General features: G+C 41.5%; 1 long non-coding RNA gene across 2 annotated transcripts; it reads left to right on the top strand.

Annotated features, from left to right (window-relative positions):
* Positions 1–2365: 2365 nt before the first annotated feature.
* Positions 2366–23104, top strand: LOC117291612. 2 transcript variants are annotated; one of them, XR_004519170.1, is made up of 5 exons: positions 19918–19938; positions 20896–20952; positions 21512–21605; positions 22153–22301; positions 22967–23104. It is a non-coding gene; the product is annotated as an uncharacterized LOC117291612 (long non-coding RNA). The 2 variants fall into 2 exon arrangements; XR_004519171.1 differs by lacking the exons at positions 19918–19938; positions 20896–20952 and adding an exon at positions 2366–2404.
* Positions 23105–23460: the final 356 nt, after the last annotated feature.

Raw genomic sequence — 23460 nt, 5'->3', positions numbered from 1 at the left:
CGGTGATTATTATTAACTTCTGAGATAATGTCAAAAAATCATTTCATTGTTATTTTAGTTTTGCATTAGAAACTCATTATTAAGCTTTCCACCAAGTAATCCACTATAGAAACAGTAGTCTACGATTTGTTGTAAATGTTACATCTGTAATTCAGTAATTGCTATTTAGCTATTAATATTATTGTTAAAAAAACCAAAACAGATTAAGTATGTTTGTGGTTTAAAATTTAAATTGAGCGACGTTAATAAAATCAATTACCAAAAATTTGAACTTTGTGCATGGAGTTTATTATTATTGAGGACTTTTTTCCTCAAGCAGACTTAACTTATATTCTTTCCAATACAATAATTAAGCCACTTACCGAAAGATTGATGGATTGATGAAGTTTTAATCAATAATGATGAATAAATACAATGTCAAAGATTTTATTTATGATGTGCTTATTCATAGAGCTGAGTCAGCAGAAAATAATATTGCTTCAAAATTTACTGCTTAGCAAAACTGAACAGGGTCAGTATTTGTCACAAATTGTACACGTCTTTGGCATACAATTTTAGCTGGTAACCTTGTCTAGTAAGCTTATTTGTTTGTGCTTGGCTACTTTTTGTGCTTATCAGCTGCTTCAAGAAATTGGGCCGGGGTCAAACCAACAGAAGCAAAGAGGCACCGCAGTCTACCCGCAGTACATTAATAAGTCTCCTTTGTGATTTTTCTGCGCGAGTTGGCGTGATTTTTCATGCGTGACCTCGATCGGTTTGAATACTAATTAGTCCAAAGGGCTTCTGAAATTCAGTCTTTTTCGGCCTTATCTGAAAAGTATTGACATAAATAATGTAGAAGTACACTGAAATGGAAAGCATATCTGTCGTGTTGTATGAACAAATATCTTGTTGCGTTTGAGTTGAACCGCTTGTTTTTATACATGACGACAGATATGCTCTTCGTTTCAATTTACTGGTACATTTAAATATTTTGGTTGAGACTTTTCAGAAAAGGCTGAAAATGACCGAATTCCACGAGCCCTTTTGACTAATTAGTATACACATGATAGAGGTCACGCATGAAAAAACGATGCGTATCCCTGCAGATAAAATAACAAAGGAGATTAGTGTACTCCTGCGGGTAGACTGTACTGACCGACAAGACTTAATTCTTCGACGACCGACTTACTTGTTTGTCTCCCTCAACGTTCATTTACAAATAGCAATTTCGCGCCAATTCAGAAAGGCTGACCAAGCACTGAAGTAAAGGATTTATCGCTAGCGGTGGAGACGGAACTTTAACTCGTTGTAATTGATGAAAACAAGGTTTATACGGAAACGTTTCCATATCATATGTGGTAACCCTTCTTCTCAGGTAAGAAAACAATTCAGTGGTTTTGGAGTTGGTTAACGCTAGATAAATTGGTGGCGACATGCGGAAAATTATCATGAGGGTAAAATTTAATAAGTGCTGGCACAAGTTGTGGCAGTTGCACTGGCACTATACACAAAAGTTTCCGTATGGTGCCACCACTTTTTCATTCGATATGAAATATGCCGCAATGGAATGTGAATCTGTTGAAATAAATGGCTTGTTGCAGGTAAGATTTTTAGTTGTGAAGCTTTGAAAATTTTCCGCCCCAGAAACGGGCCTTAATAATTAGGACTCTGTATCTGTGTACAGAGGAAGAGTCCTAATTAGGGCTATGGTCCCCTGTGCTTTTGTTGTGGTGCCCTCACTCTTCAAGGTTCCAATACAAAAGTACATTTTCCCCATAGAAGTGACCCTTACCAGACCAGGGCCCAATTTCATAGAGAGAGCTGCTTAAGCAGAAAATATTGCTGAACAATTTTTCTGCTAAGGGGCTAAGTAGAAATGAGCAGGAAACAATTTGTTCGTGTGACATGGTATTTTAGCTGGTAACCAGAGTCCAGTTAGCATAATAATTTGTGCTTAAAGACCATACAAAATACCCCCCTTCAGCCATCTACATTTAAAAGATCTGTATTTTAGTACCTTACCTTATTCCTAGATTTTTACACTCATCTTGTATTTGAGAAAAAAACAAAATTCGCAACATAAGGGCTTCCCCAAACACGAGCACCTTTCACCGATGGTGGCAGCAAACATATTGCCAAAAATAGTGACGTGTCTGGACGTGTGGTTTCTTCGGGTTTATTCGCTGCCGCCTGCACACGACCCGCTAGTGCACAGCAATGGTCTGGTTGCCAAGCAATGCCCCTTCATGTACTTAGTTCATCTCTCCATCTTTTGTTTTGTCTTGCTCTTTTTCGTAAAGGATTCCAAAGTACAGTGAACGTCAAAAGAGCGCCTTCCAGATGCGCAAGGAGGAAGAGGGGTCGGTCTTCATGGCCTCATTCCAAGAGAAACAACTGCTACTTGAGGAGAGGAAAGAAAACAGTAAGTAGAGACCTGCATCATACTGCCATCATATCGGTCATGTTCAATGTATCCAATAACAGTATTGAATGCTAATACAGAGATACCAACATACACGATTTGGGCGTAGCAAATACGATTTCGAGCCGTGACTACGACGCTACGATAATACTCAATAAAACACGCTAAACAAGCCGCCCAATATAATTTTATTAAATCGTACAATACATGCAAGTAACTAATGAACCATTAAGTGGAAATAAAAATTAAGAAAAATATCAAAACAATTGTAACAGAAAAGAAAAATAACACTTTTAATTTTAGAACGCAGTGTTGAATAATAGCGGCGAATTCACTCGACCAATGTACGTGTCTCGACATAATGATTGTTGTGTGCCATCCCGGGCCCCCGCTGGCTGGCCGGTTGATTGAGTGTGCATTTTTTACGCTAGTGCATTTCTGCAAGATCGTACCCATTGATCTCTATTACACGATGGGGAATAGTGCACACGTGCATGGGGAATGAGGTTGTGTGTGAGCTAACGTGTCACAGTAACCTCATTCCTCATGTATCCACTATTATTGTGCCCACGCTGGCTGTACATGTACTTCATCGAAGCTTGGCAAAAAAAGTACGAAATAATGGCGACAAAAAAAGGAGACCTTCTGAACAAAAACACCTTCAACTGAGTGGCCTGTGAGGTCTAAGCTAGACAGTTTCCATGTTTTCCTACCAGTAATTGTAGCGCCGATGTCCAGACAATGCCCAAAATACGGACACATATTTTTTGCCCAAAATCCGGACACGTTTTTTTTTTTTTTTTTTTTTTTGTTCTCTCTCCCAATAGCTTGTTGTGCGTTTCTGATCATTAAAACAAAAACATTTAAGTAAATCCACCCTTTTTCATGTTACATTTAAGTAAGGCCACCCTTTTTTATGTTTCCTTTTTTTTTTGAAACATAGTCAGAAGATGAGGGAAATCAGGGTTTTTTTCAATTTTTTTTTCACTGGCCACTATAAACATTTGTAGCTGTTCTGTTGATGCATACAGGTAATTGTTATTTCACAACAATGCCTGAAAATGAGCTAATTAGCACTGTAGTGAGTAATAGAAAGATCGGTTTAGGGAGCCCAAGCTGCGCTCGCCCAAGCTGCGCTCGCCCTTGACATTTGGGAGATGCTACTCTTTTTTAAAATTAAATGTTGGCATCTCTGCTAATACTCATTGTACACAAAGGAACCAGACCATACATCTTCCAGCCTTGGTTTGGTTACATTGATTTCCATGGAAGAAAATCAAGATGGCCACACCATAATAAAAGTCTGTTGTATCTTACAATTTCATTATTGGCCTGTGGACATCCATTTCAATTTAAAACTGTGTGGAAATATTTGAGGTTTCTTATAAGTCTGTTCAATGAGAGGCGTCCTTGGGTCTCATATTTCAAACATAGCGCTCCAGGCATGCAACTCTTCCGCCGGTCCGCGGTTTACGCATTTTAGCGCTTTGCATCCTTTGGAAAAGGCGCTTTATAAATTCGGTTATTATTATTAATTATTATTATTATTATTAATTATTATTATTTATTATTATTTATTACAGCTGTTGCTGTTGCTGTTGCTGTTGCTGTTGTAGTATCAGTTGTGGCATCAGTTGTGGCATCAGTTGTGGCATCAGTTGTGGCATCAGTTGTGGCATCAGTTGTGGCATCAGTTGTGGCATCAGTTGTGGCATCAGTTGTGGCATCAGTTGTGGCATCAGTTGTGGCATCAGTTGTGGCATCAGTTGTGGCATCAGTTGTGGCATCAGTTGTGGCATCAGTTGTGGCATCAGTTGTGGCATCAGTTGTGGCATCAGTTGTGGCATCAGTTGTGGCATCAGTTGTGGCATCAGTTGTGGCATCAGTTGTGGCATCAGTTGTGGCATCAGTTGTGGCATCAGTTGTGGCATCAGTTGTGGCATCAGTTGTGGCATCAGTTGTGGCATCAGTTGTGGCATCAGTTGTAGCATCAGTTGTAGCATCAGTTGTAGCATCAGTTGTAGCACCAGTTGTAGCACCAGTTGTAGCACCAGTTGTAGCACCAGTTGTAGCACCAGTTGTAGCATCAGTTGTAGCATCAGTTGTAGCATCAGTTGTAGCATCAGTTGTAGCATCAGTTGTAGCATCAGTTGTAGTAACAGTTGTAGCATCAGTTGTAGCATCAGTTGTAGCATCAGTTGTAGCATCAGTTGTAGCATCAGTTGTAGCATCAGTTGTAGCATCAGTTGTAGCATCAGTTGTAGCATCAGTTGTAGTACCAGTTGTAGTACCAGTTGTAGTATCAGTTGTAGTATCAGTTGTAGTATCAGTTGTAGTATCAGTTGTAGTATCAGTTGTAGCATCAGTTGTAGTATCAGTTGTTAGCATCAGTTGTAGCATCAGTTGTAGCATCAGTTGTAGCATCAGTTGTAGTATCAGTTGTAGTATCAGTTGTAGCATCAGTTGTAGTATCAGTTGTAGTATCAGTTGTAGCATCAGTTGTAGCATCAGTTGTGGCATCAGTTGTGGCATCAGTTGTGGCATCAGTTGTGGCATCAGTTGTGGCATCAGTTGTGGCATCAGTTGTGGCATCAGTTGTGGCATCAGTTGTGGCATCAGTTGTGGCATCAGTTGTGGCATCAGTTGTGGCATCAGTTGTGGCATCAGTTGTGGCATCAGTTGTAGTATCAGTTGTTAGCATCAGTTGTAGCATCAGTTGTAGCATCAGTTGTAGCATCAGTTGTAGTATCAGTTGTAGTATCAGTTGTAGCATCAGTTGTGGTATCAGTTGTGGCATCAGTTGTGGCATACATTGTAGCACAGTGTAGCACCAGTTGTAGCACCAGTTGTTAGCACCAGTTGTAGCATCAGTTGTAGCATCAGTTGTAGCATCAGTTGTAGCATCAGTTGTAGCATCAGTTGTAGCATCAGTTGTAGTACCAGTTGTAGCATCAGTTGTAGCATCAGTTGTAGCATCAGTTGTAGCATCAGTTGTAGCATCAGTTGTAGCATCAGTTGTAGCATCAGTTGTAGCATCAGTTGTAGCATCAGTTGTAGCATCAGTTGTAGTACCAGTTGTAGTACCAGTTGTAGCATCAGTTGTAGTATCAGTTGTAGCATCAGTTGTAGTATCAGTTGTAGTATCAGTTGTAGCATCAGTTGTAGCATCAGTTGTAGTATCAGTTGTAGCATCAGTTGTAGCATCAGTTGTAGCATCAGTTGTAGCATCAGTTGTAGCATCAGTTGTAGCATCAGTTGTAGCATCAGTTGTAGCATCAGTTGTAGTACCAGTTGTAGTATCAGTTGTAGTATCAGTTGTAGTATCAGTTGTAGCATCAGTTGTAGCATCAGTTGTAGCATCAGTTGTAGTATCAGTTGTAGCATCAGTTGTAGTATCAGTTGTAGTATCAGTTGTAGCATCAGTTGTAGTATCAGTTGTAGCATCAGTTGTAGTATCAGTTGTAGCATCAGTTGTAGCATCAGTTGTAGCATCAGTTGTAGCATCAGTTGTAGCATCAGTTGTAGCATCAGTTGTAGCATCAGTTGTAGCATCAGTTGTAGCATCAGTTGTAGCATCAGTTGTAGCATCAGTTGTAGCATCAGTTGTAGCATCAGTTGTAGCATCAGTTGTAGTATCAGTTGTAGTATCAGTTGTAGTATCAGTTGTAGCATCAGTTGTAGCATCAGTTGTAGCATCAGTTGTAGCATCAGTTGTAGCATCAGTTGTAGCATCAGTTGTAGCATCAGTTGTAGCATCAGTTGTAGCATCAGTTGTAGCATCAGTTGTAGCATCAGTTGTAGCATCAGTTGTAGCATCAGTTGTAGCATCAGTTGTAGCATCAGTTGTAGCATCAGTTGTAGCATCAGTTGTAGCATCAGTTGTAGCATCAGTTGTAGCATCAGTTGTAGCATCAGTTGTAGCATCAGTTGTAGCATCAGTTGTAGCATCAGTTGTAGCATCAGTTGTAGCATCAGTTGTAGCATCAGTTGTAGCATCAGTTGTAGCATCAGTTGTAGCATCAGTTGTAGCATCAGTTGTAGCATCAGTTGTAGCATCAGTTGTAGCATCAGTTGTAGCATCAGTTGTAGCATCAGTTGTAGCATCAGTTGTAGCATCAGTTGTAGCATCAGTTGTAGCATCAGTTGTAGCATCAGTTGTAGCATCAGTTGTAGCATCAGTTGTAGCATCAGTTGTAGCATCAGTTGTAGCATCAGTTGTAGCATCAGTTGTAGCATCAGTTGTAGCATCAGTTGTAGCATCAGTTGTAGCATCAGTTGTAGCATCAGTTGTAGCATCAGTTGTAGCATCAGTTGTAGCATCAGTTGTAGCATCAGTTGTAGCATCAGTTGTAGCATCAGTTGTAGCATCAGTTGTAGCATCAGTTGTAGCATCAGTTGTAGCATCAGTTGTAGCATCAGTTGTAGCATCAGTTGTAGCATCAGTTGTAGCATCAGTTGTAGCATCAGTTGTAGCATCAGTTGTAGCATCAGTTGTAGCATCAGTTGTAGCATCAGTTGTAGCATCAGTTGTAGCATCAGTTGTAGCATCAGTTGTAGCATCAGTTGTAGCATCAGTTGTAGCATCAGTTGTAGCATCAGTTGTAGCATCAGTTGTAGCATCAGTTGTAGCATCAGTTGTAGCATCAGTTGTAGCATCAGTTGTAGCATCAGTTGTAGCATCAGTTGTAGCATCAGTTGTAGCATCAGTTGTAGCATCAGTTGTAGCATCAGTTGTAGCATCAGTTGTAGCATCAGTTGTAGCATCAGTTGTAGCATCAGTTGTAGCATCAGTTGTAGCATCAGTTGTAGCATCAGTTGTAGCATCAGTTGTAGCATCAGTTGTAGCATCAGTTGTAGCATCAGTTGTAGCATCAGTTGTAGCATCAGTTGTAGCATCAGTTGTAGCATCAGTTGTAGCATCAGTTGTAGCATCAGTTGTAGCATCAGTTGTAGCATCAGTTGTAGCATCAGTTGTAGCATCAGTTGTAGCATCAGTTGTAGCATCAGTTGTAGCATCAGTTGTAGCATCAGTTGTAGCATCAGTTGTAGCATCAGTTGTAGCATCAGTTGTAGCATCAGTTGTAGCATCAGTTGTAGCATCAGTTGTAGCATCAGTTGTAGCATCAGTTGTAGCATCAGTTGTAGCATCAGTTGTAGCATCAGTTGTAGCATCAGTTGTAGCATCAGTTGTAGCATCAGTTGTAGCATCAGTTGTAGCATCAGTTGTAGCATCAGTTGTAGCATCAGTTGTAGCATCAGTTGTAGCATCAGTTGTAGCATCAGTTGTAGCATCAGTTGTAGCATCAGTTGTAGCATCAGTTGTAGCATCAGTTGTAGCATCAGTTGTAGCATCAGTTGTAGCATCAGTTGTAGCATCAGTTGTAGCATCAGTTGTAGCATCAGTTGTAGCATCAGTTGTAGCATCAGTTGTAGCATCAGTTGTAGCATCAGTTGTAGCATCAGTTGTAGCATCAGTTGTAGCATCAGTTGTAGCATCAGTTGTAGCATCAGTTGTAGCATCAGTTGTAGCATCAGTTGTAGCATCAGTTGTAGCATCAGTTGTAGCATCAGTTGTAGCATCAGTTGTAGCATCAGTTGTAGCATCAGTTGTAGCATCAGTTGTAGCATCAGTTGTAGCATCAGTTGTAGCATCAGTTGTAGCATCAGTTGTAGCATCAGTTGTAGCATCAGTTGTAGCATCAGTTGTAGCATCAGTTGTAGCATCAGTTGTAGCATCAGTTGTAGCATCAGTTGTAGCATCAGTTGTAGCATCAGTTGTAGCATCAGTTGTAGCATCAGTTGTAGCATCAGTTGTAGCATCAGTTGTAGCATCAGTTGTAGCATCAGTTGTAGCATCAGTTGTAGCATCAGTTGTAGCATCAGTTGTAGCATCAGTTGTAGCATCAGTTGTAGCATCAGTTGTAGCATCAGTTGTAGCATCAGTTGTAGCATCAGTTGTAGCATCAGTTGTAGCATCAGTTGTAGCATCAGTTGTAGCATCAGTTGTAGCATCAGTTGTAGCATCAGTTGTAGCATCAGTTGTAGCATCAGTTGTAGCATCAGTTGTAGCATCAGTTGTAGCATCAGTTGTAGCATCAGTTGTAGCATCAGTTGTAGCATCAGTTGTAGCATCAGTTGTAGCATCAGTTGTAGCATCAGTTGTAGCATCAGTTGTAGCATCAGTTGTAGCATCAGTTGTAGCATCAGTTGTAGCATCAGTTGTAGCATCAGTTGTAGCATCAGTTGTAGCATCAGTTGTAGCATCAGTTGTAGCATCAGTTGTAGCATCAGTTGTAGCATCAGTTGTAGCATCAGTTGTAGCATCAGTTGTAGCATCAGTTGTAGCATCAGTTGTAGCATCAGTTGTAGCATCAGTTGTAGCATCAGTTGTAGCATCAGTTGTAGCATCAGTTGTAGCATCAGTTGTAGCATCAGTTGTAGCATCAGTTGTAGCATCAGTTGTAGCATCAGTTGTAGCATCAGTTGTAGCATCAGTTGTAGCATCAGTTGTAGCATCAGTTGTAGCATCAGTTGTAGCATCAGTTGTAGCATCAGTTGTAGCATCAGTTGTAGCATCAGTTGTAGCATCAGTTGTAGCATCAGTTGTAGCATCAGTTGTAGCATCAGTTGTAGCATCAGTTGTAGCATCAGTTGTAGCATCAGTTGTAGCATCAGTTGTAGCATCAGTTGTAGCATCAGTTGTAGCATCAGTTGTAGCATCAGTTGTAGTATCAGTTGTAGCATCAGTTGTAGCATCAGTTGTAGCATCAGTTGTAGCATCAGTTGTAGTATCAGTTGTAGCATCAGTTGTAGCATCAGTTGTAGCATCAGTTGTAGCATCAGTTGTAGCATCAGTTGTAGCATCAGTTGTAGCATCAGTTGTAGTATCAGTTGTAGTATCAGTTGTAGTATCAGTTGTAGTATCAGTTGTAGCATCAGTTGTAGCATCAGTTGTAGCATCAGTTGTAGCATCAGTTGTAGCATCAGTTGTAGCATCAGTTGTAGCATCAGTTGTAGCATCAGTTGTAGCATCAGTTGTAGCATCAGTTGTAGCATCAGTTGTAGCATCAGTTGTAGCATCAGTTGTAGCATCAGTTGTAGCATCAGTTGTAGCATCAGTTGTAGCACCAGTTGTAGCACCAGTTGTAGCACCAGTTGTAGCACCAGTTGTAGCACCAGTTGTAGCACCAGTTGTAGCACCAGTTGTAGCACCAGTTGTAGCACCAGTTGTAGCATCAGTTGTAGCATCAGTTGTAGCACCAGTTGTAGCATCAGTTGTAGCATCAGTTGTAGCATCAGTTGTAGCATCAGTTGTAGCATCAGTTGTAGCATCAGTTGTAGCATCAGTTGTAGCATCAGTTGTAGCATCAGTTGTAGCATCAGTTGTAGTATCAGAGGGTGCCTGAATACAAGCCACATCCCAGAGACATCATCCCATGTGATTGAAGCGCACCAAACAGGTAAATTTCCAAATACTGATCATAATTAATCAAAAGGGCTTATGTACAGACCCACTTAGACATGCAGTGTTACACTTGTTGATTTGACTCGATTTGTATATATTTCAGGAGTCTGCAGTTCTGCTGGAGATGTGGTGCTACCTGCTGCTGACAACATCCCAGAGGGTGCCTGGCTACGAGCTACATCCCAGAGGGTGCCTGACTACGAGCCACATCCCAGAGGGTGCCTGACTACAAGCCACATCCCAGAGGGTGCCTAACTACAAGCCACATCCCAGAGGGTGCCTGCCTAGAGGACATCATCCCATGTGATTGAAGCGCACAAAACATAGGTAAATTTCCAAATTCTGATCATAATTAATCAAAAGGGCTTATGTACAGACCCACATAGAGACATGCAGTGTTACACTTGTTGATTTGACTCGATTGGTATATATTTTAGGAGTCTGCAGTTCTGCTGGGGATGTGGTGCTACCTGCTGCTGACAACATCCCAGAGGGTGCCTGACTACGAGCCACATCCCAGAGGGTGCCTGACTACAAGCCACATCCCAGAGGGTGCCTGACTACAAGCCACATCCCAGAGGGTGCCTGACTACAAGCCACATCCCAGAGGGTGCCTGCCTAGAGGACTTCATCGCATGTGATTGTAGCGCACCAAACATAGGTAAATTTCCAAATTCTGATCATGATTAATCAAAAGGGCTTATGTACAGACCCACAAAGAGACATGCAGTGTTACACTTGTTGATTTGACTCGATTGGTAAATATTTCAGGAGTCTGCAGTTCTGCTGGGGATGTGGTGCTACCTGCTGCTGACAACATCCTAGAGGGTGCCTGGCTGGGAGCTACATCCCAGAGGGTGCCTGACAACGAGCCACATCCCAGAGGGTGCGTGACTACAAGCTACATCCCAGAGGGTGCTTGACTACAAGCCACATCCCAGAGGGTGCCTGACTACAAGCCACATCCCAGAGGGTGCCTGACTACAAGCCACATTCCAGAGGGTGCCTGACTACAAGCCACATCCAAGAGGGTGCCTGACTACAAGCCACATCCCAGAGGGTGCCTGACTACAAGCTACATCCCAGAGAGTGCCTGACTAGAGGATATCATCCCATGTGATTGAAGCGCACCAAACATAGATAAATTTCCAAATTCTGATCATAATTAATCAAAAGGGCTTATGTACAGACCCACATAGAGACATGCAGTGTTACACTTGTTGATTTGACTCGATTGGTATATATTTCAGGAGTCTGCAGTTCTGCTGGGGATGGGTGCTACCTGCTGCTGACAACATCCCAGAGGGTGCCTGGCTACGAGCTACATCCCAGAGGGTGCCTGACTACAAGCCACATCCCATAGGGTGCCTGACTACAAGCCACATCCCAGAGGGTGCCTGCCTAGAGGACATCATCCCATGTGATTGAAGCGCACCAAACATGGGTAAATTTCCAAATTCTGATCATAATTAATCAAAAGGGCTAATGTACAGACCCACATAGAGACATGCAGTGTTACACTTGTTGATTTGACTCGATTGGTATATATTTCAGGAGTCTGCAGTTCTGCTGGGGATGTGGTGCTACCTGCTGCTGACAACATCCTAGAGGGTGCCTGGCTACGAGCTACATACCAGAAGGGTGCCTGACTACGAGCCACATCCCAGAGGTTGCCTGACTACGAGCCACATCCCAGAGGGTGCCTGACTATAAGCCACATCCCAGAGGGTGCCTGACTACAAGCCACATCCCAGAGGGTGCCTGACTACAAGCCACATCCCAGAGGGTGCCTGACTACAAGCCACATCCCAGAGGGTGCCTGACTACAAGCCACATCACATAGGGTGCCTGACTACAAGCCACATCCCAGAGGGTGCCTGCCTAGAGGACATCATCTCATGTGATTGAAGCGCACCAAACATGGGTAAATTTCCAAATTCTGATCATAATTAATCAAAAGGGCTAATGTACAGACCCACATAGAGACATGCAGTGTTACACTTGTTGATTTGACTCGATTGGTATATATTTCAGGAGTCTGCAGTTCTGCTGGGGATGTGGTGCTACCTGCTGCTGACAACATCCTAGAGGGTGCCTGGCTACGAGCTACATACCAGAGGGTGCCTGACTACGAGCCACATCCCAGAGGTTGCCTGACTACGAGCCACATCCCAGAGGGTGCCTGACTACAAGCCACATCCCAGAGGGTGCCTGACTACAAGCCACATCCCAGAGGGTGCCTGACTACAAGCCACATCCCAGAGGGTGCCTGACTACAAGCCACATCCCAGAGGGTGCCTGACTACAAGCCACATCCCAGAGGGTGCCTGACTACAAGCCACATCCCAGAGGGTGCCTGACTACAAGCCACATCCCAGAGGGTGCCTGACTACAAGCCACATCCCAGAGGGTGCCTGACTACAATCCACATCCCAGAGGGTGCCTGCTGACTACAAGCCACATCCCAGAGGGTGCCTGACTACAAGCCACATCCCAGAGGGTGCCTGACTACAATCCACATCCCAGAGGGTGCCTGACTACAAGCCACATCCCAGAGGGTGCCTGACTACAAGCCACATCCCAGAGGGTGCCTGACTAGAGGATATCATCCCATGTGATTGAAGCGCACCAAACATAGATAAATTTCCAAATTCTGATCATAATTAATCGAAAGGGCTTATGTACAGACCCACATAGAGACATGCAGTGTTACACTTGTTGATTTGACTCGATTGGTATATATTTCAGGAGTCTGCAGTTCTGCTGGGGATGGGTGCTACCTGCTGCTGACAACATCCTAGAGGGTGCCTGGCTACGAGCTACATCCCAGAGGGTGCCTGACAACGAGCCACATCCCAGAGGGTGCCTGACTACAAGCTACATCCCAGAGGGTGCTTGACTACAAGCCACATCCCAGAGGGTGCCTGACTACAAGCCACATCCCAGAGGGTGCCTGACTACAAGCCACATCCCAGAGGGTGCCTGACTACAAGCCACATCCAAGAGGGTGCCTGACTACAAGCCACATCCCAGAGGGTGCCTGACTACAAGCTACATCCCAGAGAGTGCCTGACTAGAGGATATCATCCCATGTGATTGAAGCGCACCAAACATAGATAAATTTCCAAATTCTGATCATAATTAATCAAAAGGGCTTATGTACAGACCCACATAGAGACATGCAGTGTTACACTTGTTGATTTGACTCGATTGGTATATATTTCAGGAGTCTGCAGTTCTGCTGGGGATGGGTGCTACCTGCTGCTGACAACATCCCAGAGGGTGCCTGGCTACGAGCTACATCCCAGAGGGTGCCTGACTACAAGCCACATCCCATAGGCTGCCTGACTACAAGCCACATCCCAGAGGGTGCCTGCCTAGAGGACATCATCCCATGTGATTGAAGCGCACCAAACATGGGTAAATTTCCAAATTCTGATCATAATTAATCAAAAGGGCTAATGTACAGACCCACATAGAGACATGCAGTGTTACACTTGTTGATTTGACTCGATTGGTATATATTTCAGGAGTCTGCAGTTCTGCTGGGGATGTGGTGCTACCTGCTGCTGACAACATCCTAGAGGGTGCCTGGCTACGAGCTACATACCAGAGGGTGCCTGACTACGAGCCACATCCCAGAGGTTGCCTGACTACGAGCCACATCCCAGAGGGTGCCTGACTACAAGCCACATCCCAGAGGGTGCCTGACTACAAGCCACATCCCAGAGGGTGCCTGACTACAAGCCACATCCCAGAGGGTGCCTGACTACAAGCCACATCCCAGAGGGTGCCTGACTACAAGCCACATCCCATAGGGTGCCTGACTACAAGCCACATCCCAGAGGGTGCCTGCCTAGAGGACATCATCCCATGTGATTGAAGCGCACCAAACATGGGTAAATTTCCAAATTCTGATCATAATTAATCAAAAGGGCTAATGTACAGACCCACATAGAGACATGCAGTGTTACACTTGTTGATTTGACTCGATTGGTATATATTTCAGGAGTCTGCAGTTCTGCTGGGGATGTGGTGCTACCTGCTGCTGACAACATCCTAGAGGGTGCCTGGCTACGAGCTACATACCAGAGGGTGCCTGACTACGAGCCACATCCCAGAGGTTGCCTGACTACGAGCCACATCCCAGAGGGTGCCTGACTACAAGCCACATCCCAGAGGGTGCCTGACTACAAGCCACATCCCAGAGGGTGCCTGACTACAAGCCACATCCCAGAGGGTGCCTGACTACAAGCCACATCCCAGAGGGTGCCTGACTACAAGCCACATCCCAGAGGGTGCCTGACTACAAGCCACATCCTAGAGGGTGCCTGACTACAAGCCACATCCCAGAGGGTGCCTGACTACAAGCCACATCCCAGAGGGTGCCTGACTACAATCCACATCCCAGAGGGTGCCTGACTACAATCCACATCCCAGAGGGTGCCTGCTGACTACAAGCCACATCCCAGAGGGTGCCTGACTACAAGCCACATCCTAGAGGGTGCCTGACTACAATCCACATCCCAGAGGGTGCCTGACTACAAGCCACATCCCAGAGGGTGCCTGACTAGAGGATATCATCCCATGTGATTGAAGCGCACCAAACATAGATAAATTTCCAAATTCTGATCATAATTAATCGAAAGGGCTTATGTACAGACCCACATAGAGACATGCAGTGTTACACTTGTTGATTTGACTCGATTGGTATATATTTCAGGAGTCTGCAGTTCTGCTGGGGATGGGTGCTACCTGCTGCTGACAACATCCCAGAGGGTGCCTGGCTACGAGCTACATCCCAGAGGGTGCCTGACTACAAGCCACATCCCATAGGGTGCCTGACTACAAGCCACATCCCAGAGGGTGCCTGACTACAAGCCACATCCCAGAGGGTGCCTGACTACAAGCCACATCCCAGAGGGTGCCTGACTACAAGCCACATCCCAGAGGGTGCCTGACTACAAGCCACATCCCAGAGGGTGCCTGACTACAAGCCACATCCCAGAGGGTGCCTGACTACAAGCCACATCCCAGAGGGTGCCTGACTACAAGCCACATCCCAGAGGGTGCCTGACTACAAGCCACATCGCAGAGGGTGCCTGACTACAAGCTACATCCCAGAGGGTGCCTGACTACAAGCCACAACAAGATTTGTGAAGATTTCACATTTCGTTGGCCTGTTTAATTCATTCTTGGAAGTATATGTGCTTTTCGAATTGTTGTCAACGTACTTGAAATGAGGTACTTCATTACAAGTATGTAGACAGAATACATGTTAAACTTGTATCGAGGTACTATACAAGTTCATGTATTCACATACAAAAACTGCATGTTTGTAATGAGGTACTTCATTACAATCATGTAATTATAACATGCTTGCAATGAAGTACCTTATTGCAAGTATGTAAACGTTTCATGTGCGTAATGAAGTACCGCATTACAACCGTGAAACAAGTTAAGTTAATTTGTAATGCAGTTTGCTCATTACAAAATACGAAACAACATAAGTTTATTTGTAGTAAATTCATAACAAATAAAAAGAGAACAATATGTTTAAGGAGTGTGTTTAAGTGTTTAATAGACATTAAGTTTTGTATTGTTACTACTTAATTGTCTTTCAATTATTTATTAGTCTAATTGTTTACATGGTATTTGTTCTGGGGTAGCTTACATGGTTGCCACCATGTTGTTTTGTTGGTAACTCTTAAAGCTTTTAATGTGAAAGGTCATGACATTGTGTTGTGTGAATATGGAGGTTGTTTAAGAGTACTCATTACCGAGGTTATTTAATTACAAAGGTCATGACAATGTCATAGAGTCCTCATTAACGAGGTGATTTAATTACAAAGGTCATGACAATGTCATAGAGTACTCATTAACGAGGTTATTTCAATTATAAAGGTCATGACAATGTCATAGAGTACTCATTAACGAGGTGATTTAATTATAAAGGTCATGACATTGTCTTAGCTGTATAGAGTACTCATTAACAAGGTTTTATAATTACAAAGGTCATGACATTGTCTTAGCTGTATAGAGTACTCATTAACAAGGTTTTATTATTATAAAGGTCATGACATTGTCTTAGCTGTAAAGAGTACTCATTAACAAGGTTTTATCATTACAAAGGTCATGACATTGTCTTAGCTGTATAGAGTACTCATTAACAAGGTTTTATAATAACAAAGGTCATGACATTGTCTTAGCTGTATAGAGTACTCATTAACAAGGTTTTATAATTACAAAGGTCATGACATTGTCTTAGCTGTATAGAGTACTCATTAACAAGGTTTTATAATAACAAAGGTCATGACATTGTCTTAGCTGTATAGAGTACTCATTAACAAGGTTTTATAAATACAAGGCCATGACATTGTCTTAGCTGTAAAGAGTACTCATTAACAAGGTTTTATCATTACAAAGGTCATGACATTGTCTTAGCTGTATAGAGTACTCATTAACAAGGTTTTCTTATTACAAAGGTCATGACATTGTCTTAGCTGTAAAGAGTACTCATTAACAAGGTTTTATTATTACAAAGGTCATGACATTGTCTTAGCTGTATACAGTACTCATTAACAAGGTTTTATAATTACAAAGGTCATGACATTATCTTATCTGTATAGAGTACTCATTAACAAGGTTTTATAGTTACAAAGGTCATGACATTGTCTTAGCTGTATAGAGTACTCATTAACAAGGTTTTATAATTACAAAGGTCATGACATTATCTTATCTGTATAGAGTACTCATTAACAAGGTTTTATAATTACAAAGGTCATGACATTGTCTTAGCTGTATAGAGTACTCATTAACAAGGTTTTATAATAACAAAGGTCATGACATTGTCTTAGCTGTATAGAGTACTCATTAACAAGGTTTTCTTATTACAAAGGTCATGACATTGTCTTAGCTGTAAAGAGTACTCATTAACAAGGTTTTATTATTACAAAGGTCATGACATTGTCTTAGCTGTATACAGTACTCATTAACAAGGTTTTATAATTACAAAGGTCATGACATTGTCTTAGCTGTATAGAGTACTCATTAACGAGGTGGTTTTAATTATAAAGGTCATGACATTGTCTTAGCTGTATAGAGTACTCATTAACAAGGTTTTATAATTACAAAGGTCATGACATTGTCTTAGCTGTATAGAGTACTCATTAACAAGGTTTTATTATTATAAAGGTCATGACATTGTCTTAGCTGTAAAGAGTACTCATTAACAAGGTTTTATCATTACAAAGGTCATGACATTGTCTTAGCTGTATAGAGTACTCATTAACAAGGTTTTATAATTACAAAGGTCATGACATTGTCTTAGCTGTATAGAGTACTCTCTAACAAGGTTTTATAATAACAAAGGTCATGACATTGTCGTAGCTGTATAGAGTACTCATTAACAAGGTTTTATAAATACAAGGCCATGACATTGTCTTGGCTGTAAAGAGTACTCATTAACAAGGTTTTATCATTACAAAGGTCATGACATTGTCTTAGCTGTAAAGAGTACTCATTAACAAGGTTTTATAATTACAAAGGTCATGACATTATCTTATCTGTATAGAGTACTCATTAACAAGGTTTTATAGTTACAAAGGTCATGACATTGTCTTAGCTGTATAGAGTACTCATTAACAAGGTTTTATAATTACAAAGGTCATGACATTATCTTATCTGTATAGAGTACTCATTAACAAGGTTTTATAATTACAAAGGTCATGACATTGTCTTAGCTGTATAGAGTACTCATTAACAAGGTTTTATAATAACAAAGGTCATGACATTGTCTTAGCTGTATAGAGTACTCATTAACAAGGTTTTCTTATTACAAAGGTCATGACATTGTCTTAGCTGTAAAGAGTACTCATTAACAAGGTTTTATTATTACAAAGGTCATGACATTGTCTTAGCTGTATACAGTACTCATTAACAAGGTTTTATAATTACAAAGGTCATGACATTGTCTTAGCTGTATAGAGTACTCATTAACAAGGATTTATAATTACAAACGTCATGACATTGTCTTAGCTGTATAGAGTACTCATTAACAAGGTTTTATAATTAAAAAGGTCATGACATTGTCTTAGCTGTATAGAGTACTCATTAACAAGGTTTTATAATTACAAAGGTCATGACATTGTCTTAGCTGTATAGAGTACTCATTAACAAGGTTTTATAAATACAAGGCCATGACATTGTCTTAGCTGTAAAGAGTACTCATGAACAAGGTTTTATCATTACAAAGGTCATGACATTGTCTTAGCTGTAAAGAATACTCATTAACAAGGTTTTATAATTACAAAGGTCATGACATTATCTTATCTGTATAGAGTACTCATTAACAAGGTTTATAATTACAAAGGTCATGACATTGTCTTAGCTGTATAGAGTACTCATTAACAAGGTTGTATGTATACAAAGGTCATGCCATTGTCTTAGCTGTATAGAGTACTCATGAACAAGGTTTTATAATATAATAATAACATAAAATAATAATAATAATAAATAATAATTAGAGGGGGTAACATTACAAAGAAGCAATTGTTGTAATGGTTACACACTCAGATGTATTACGATCCCTTTTGTGGGGTGGGAGATGACAACCTTCACGTGGTCCACCCTGTTGTTAACTAATTGTCATCAGCTGTATATACGTATGTATATATAGCTCTATGCATCTAACCAATCTACCCCATCAGGTAAGATGGAATTTGACTCGATGAACTTTCAAGAATGTTCATGATCAGTCCATGAACATGCCTTAAACAGTTCACAACATGTTCATTAGAGCAGTTCATGAACCAAGTTCAAGAACTGTTTATCTGTTCAATTGATGGACATTTGATAGGGGAACAAAAGGGAAGCGACGAGTTCTTTATTGGCCGTTTAAAACCAGCAGGGTGGTTGCCAGGTGATAAAGGCCCGAGCAGAAGGCGAGGGCCTATATCGCACGGCAACATACGTTTAAGAACAAGTCACTACTCTTTTATTCCCATTCATAAATGCCCTTTTGTTAAAAAGCGCGCTTAGAAATAGATATTCGCGCGCGCTTAGAAATAGATTACGCCCTGTTACTAAAAGCTATGAATTGCGCGTTCGGCATGAGTATATTGGCGTACGTAGGCCTGACACGCGGAAGCCGGCCGGTTATAAACAGCTCCAGCTGGGCCCAATTTCATGGCTCTGCTTACCGTAAGCAAAAAATCAGCGCTTACGGAAGCAGGGAATTCTGTGTATACGGCAAGCGTATTTCATGGGTTAGCGGCGAATTTTGGCTTTTGCGCGTGCCTACTCCACGTTTCTAGGCATTCTACGCTTAAAAGGCTAGCTCAGAAAGCCGGTTATAAACAGCTCCAGCAGGGCCCAATTTCATGGCACTGCTTACCGTGAGCAAAGAATCAGCGCTTACGGAAGCAGTGAATTCTGTGTATAGGGCAAGCGTATTGGGAATAGTGTCATCAGTGGTCATTTCAACTTGGTTTTAGGTGGTTCCTCAGATGTTTAACCCAGGGGGGGGGGGGTGTCTGGCGGGCCCAATTCAGCAAATCTCAAGTCTGGCGGCTGATACTGGTATTAATTGTAGTATTATTGGTCCTTTCTCTATCTGGTCATTTCAACTGCAGTTCCTCTGTTGTTTAACCCAGGGGGAGGGGGGGGGGGGTTGCAGGCCAATGCAGCGAAATTATTGTACTACTACTAGCATACTTGTTATTAAATTATGGGCTCTCACGTTTTAAAAGAATACCAGGTCGACGCGTGGGGCCAGGGCTGGAGCTCCAGAAAGGGGGAGTTTTTAGAATTATGTATTTCAAGAGGCGGTATCACTGAGTATGGATTGAATTTTTGGTGCGTCTTCATAAACTCTTGGAGTATCAAGAAGACGTTAGGCCTACCCATGCCGGATTAACATGAGTTGAGATTTGTGAGTTTGGTGTTATTTACCGAGCTTTGTTTGTTTTGATTGACTGTTTGCAGGGAAGAGGTTGAATCAAGGAAGAGGCTGAGTGAGAAGAATGCAGAGGACTTGAAGCATATGGATAAAAGACGAAGAGACAACCAGGTTATTACAGTTTGGAGAAATCTTTCCATAAAGCTTTGTCCTTTTTCTTGAAACTGTACTTAATTTTGGTCCAATTCCAATCCATCAAGTAATTTATTTATTTGTTTATTTATTTATTCACTTAGGCTTTAAAAACTTCAAAACACACAGCAACAATAAGTAGAAATGTGTAATTTTTACATTATTAGTAAAATAATTAGAGACATATCAACAAAAAGCAACCAAAAGCCTATAGGGATTGCCCAATAGGGAACCAAATCACTATCCAGTTCTTGAATTGGTCTCAACGTTTTGACTAGCTTGCTCTAGTCATCGTCAAGAGATTGACTCCGCGGTAGTGCAGTTAATTATGATCCTATAAAGCTAAAGTAGTTGTCCCAGCCAATTTTCTATACCTTCCGCCCGGGTATAGTTACAAAGCAGGACAGTTCTTTTCAGAACAAGTCTCTCAAAAATCTGATAATCTACTCTTTGTGGTAGTAGAATAAAGAAAGACAGTTCTCTAAGAACAAACTCTACCTGGCAAGTAGAAACACACATGGTGTTACCGCAAACCAAATATTATATATTGATACCTCACCATGCAATGCCTAAATTCTTTTGTACCCTTTTCACTGATGAAAGAGGTTTCTAAAAAAATAATTGCCTTGTTAGTGATTTCCAATCCATGTTTAGTTTCACCTCACATGTAGGTACTTGTGAAATTTGTGTGTAATTTCTTTTCCCAAAAGACTTTGATGCTTTATTTGTCGTTAAAAAGACAAATAGTTAATTATTTTCTGCAAATTATTTATTATGACCCATCAAAATGAACTAGGCATATCTGAGCTTTTAAGGAACTGGTGGTTCTCAAATGTAATACTGTAAAAAATTAACTATGCCTAGTGATCAAATGCACACAAAACGTGCAACTACACAGCTGATGTAAATTTGTCCGATATTTGTCGTTTATTTTAGGTTGCGTAGAGAACCCTACTGAAGTACTTTCGACGAGCAATAGCGTCTAGACAAACAGTAAGTACAGTCTTTCTTATGATTTTTCTCCTGTAGATGATCAGCGTATATTAATAGAAACATGAGTCTTTAACCAATAGTTCTTTTCCGAACCAACACTACTCATAAAGAGATTCACATAGTGTTATCGCAAAATGTTCTTATAGTTACAATTCCACCATACAAATTTTCAAATCCTACTAATGGTGGTGGGCATCAAATAGGTGGGGGTGGGGGGGGGGTGACAAGGGGAGGGGGGCACAATATCAAATGTCCCCCCCATCTTTTTGACCACCTTAATCATGAAGCCCAAGTATTGCACTGTGTAAGACCAACCCTGTGTCTCGCCATGGGCATTAATCCTGGGGGCTATAAGGATGACGCAACTTTTTAGAAGGGTGGGGGACACTATATCAAATGTCCCCCCTCAAAATTTACCAAAGATTGCACCACAGAGCATCTAAAATGCAGAATTTTCCCGTGCCTATATCCGCTTAGGGCTTAGATGAAGTGTCATTTTTAGTAACAATACAAAGTATGAGAATACTAGTGAATTCTTTTTTTAAACCCTGACTTGCAGCTGCCCCCAAGCCGGTTTCCAATGCATCAGCTTTCTACAGTAGAGGGCGCCAGATTGCTGGTTACTCTGCCACGGATGCATTGCTACAATCAAGGTGAGTTTATTGGGTTTTTTAAAGTGGGGCCTTAAAAAAACATGTTATTTTTTATATGGCATTAGTTCCATTTGTCCTCACAACCTGATGTTGATTTCTTTAGAGCACAACAACTTTTTTTTAATTCGGGAGACTTCTCTACTACCTCAGATTAGATTCTCTGAATGGACCCTACCCATGAAATATGCTAATTACATTCATGCATGCGTACAGACCCTGTTGGTTGCAGACGCGCAATCGCGTCTGCGTCACGCACCCATTAGCCGTTTAAAAAAACAGCGCGATGCTCCCTCATTTTGCCAACCAAAACGTTAGTGCGCACGCGCTATGTGCAATTTACATATTTCATGGAAAGGGTCTATTGGGGAGACTTCTCAGTTCTGAAAAGAACTGTCCTGCTTCTTAAATACTACCTAGGCAGAAGGTAGGAAATCTACCTAGCAAGGAGATACGCATGTTGTTATCGCTAACATTGATACCTAGGTTATTGATACCCCACCGTGCAATGCCTCAAGTCCCATATTCTTAATGTTGTTTGTCCCCTCAGGCAAACCAACTCTAACGTCACGGTAAAGCGTACCCCTGGATTCCTGAGCGTCTCTAACTCAAAGAGGTTGTACCCGATCACAAGCTACCCGGCTGGAGGCAGAAGAGCATCCCCACAGCAGTCAAGACGTCTCAGATCAGTCTACAAGGGTAGGTCATTCACACACTTAAAAAAAAAAGTATTATTATTACTTTTTTACCCTTTCACCGATGTGTGTTAGCACTGTATACTCAGTACTTTCCCGATTGCTGTGGAAAAATATCACCAGCATGTTACTCGGGTGGGATTCTAACCCACAACCCTTGCAATTCTAGAGCAGTGTCTTACCAATAAGACTACCGTGACTGCCAGTAGCTAGAGGTAGTTTGAATCCTATGTTTTGGCAGCGGGTACCACAACGATATAATAGATGTTAACATAGGATTCGAACTGCCAATACGGGTACTGCATTAATATTCTTTAGCACCAATGTAACATTACCATCTATAACAATAATAACATTAATTAGTTTTTATCTCAAATGTCTCAATGTGCAATGTGCTTTTTATTTTTTGCTTATTTGTTGTATTATCTGGTGTCAGTTTGTGAAAACGGAAAATGCCTTTTTGCAATCTTCGACGCATGTATAAAGTTCAAAGCATCAAGAAACCATTGTTAGAAAGCTAGTTGAAAATAACCATAACTTTTTTTACAGAGCTTGATTTTAAAAATGTTCATTGCTGTTTTCCTGGATTGCTACTTTTTACTTGTATTTGTGTGTGTCCATTTGTAATGTTGGTGACGATTTGTCTGATTTGTGCACTTTTTCCGCCAGATTCTCAAATCTTGGTAATACGTGTTACATGAACGCCATTCTCCAGTCGCTATTCTGTCTGGAATGCTTCACTGCAGACATGCAGAATCAAGACATCATTCCACTCATGCAGAAATCAAGTCTCTACTGGTAAGACATTTTGGGCCCCTCACTGTGATATATTTGCTTTGGCCCACTTGGTTACACCCAGCTCATAAATATTAAGTACTGTCTACTTTGCATACAGCTCATGTCAAAGGTCACACCATGACCTGCATTCCCAGGTATAGTTAATAAAACGTTTTTCCAGTATGGCAGCTCCTTTGCACAGTGTGTGGATTATTGTCTACCATCCCACGCGAAATATACTACAACTGGCGACGAGGATGGGATTTAAACCTTATGGTTATTAATAAGGAGTGTTTGTCTTGTTATTCATTGGTGCAAGATTATGCTAAGGAGAACTCTTGAGAGTAAATTCTGCCAAAATTCTACGATGGTATGTACATATACAC

This window comes from Asterias rubens, chromosome 6 (genome assembly GCF_902459465.1).
Source record: "Asterias rubens chromosome 6, eAstRub1.3, whole genome shotgun sequence".
NCBI lineage: Eukaryota > Metazoa > Echinodermata > Asteroidea > Forcipulatida > Asteriidae > Asterias > Asterias rubens.
Note: the sequence above shows the minus strand (reverse complement) of the source record. Positions and strands in the feature narration are given on the sequence as shown.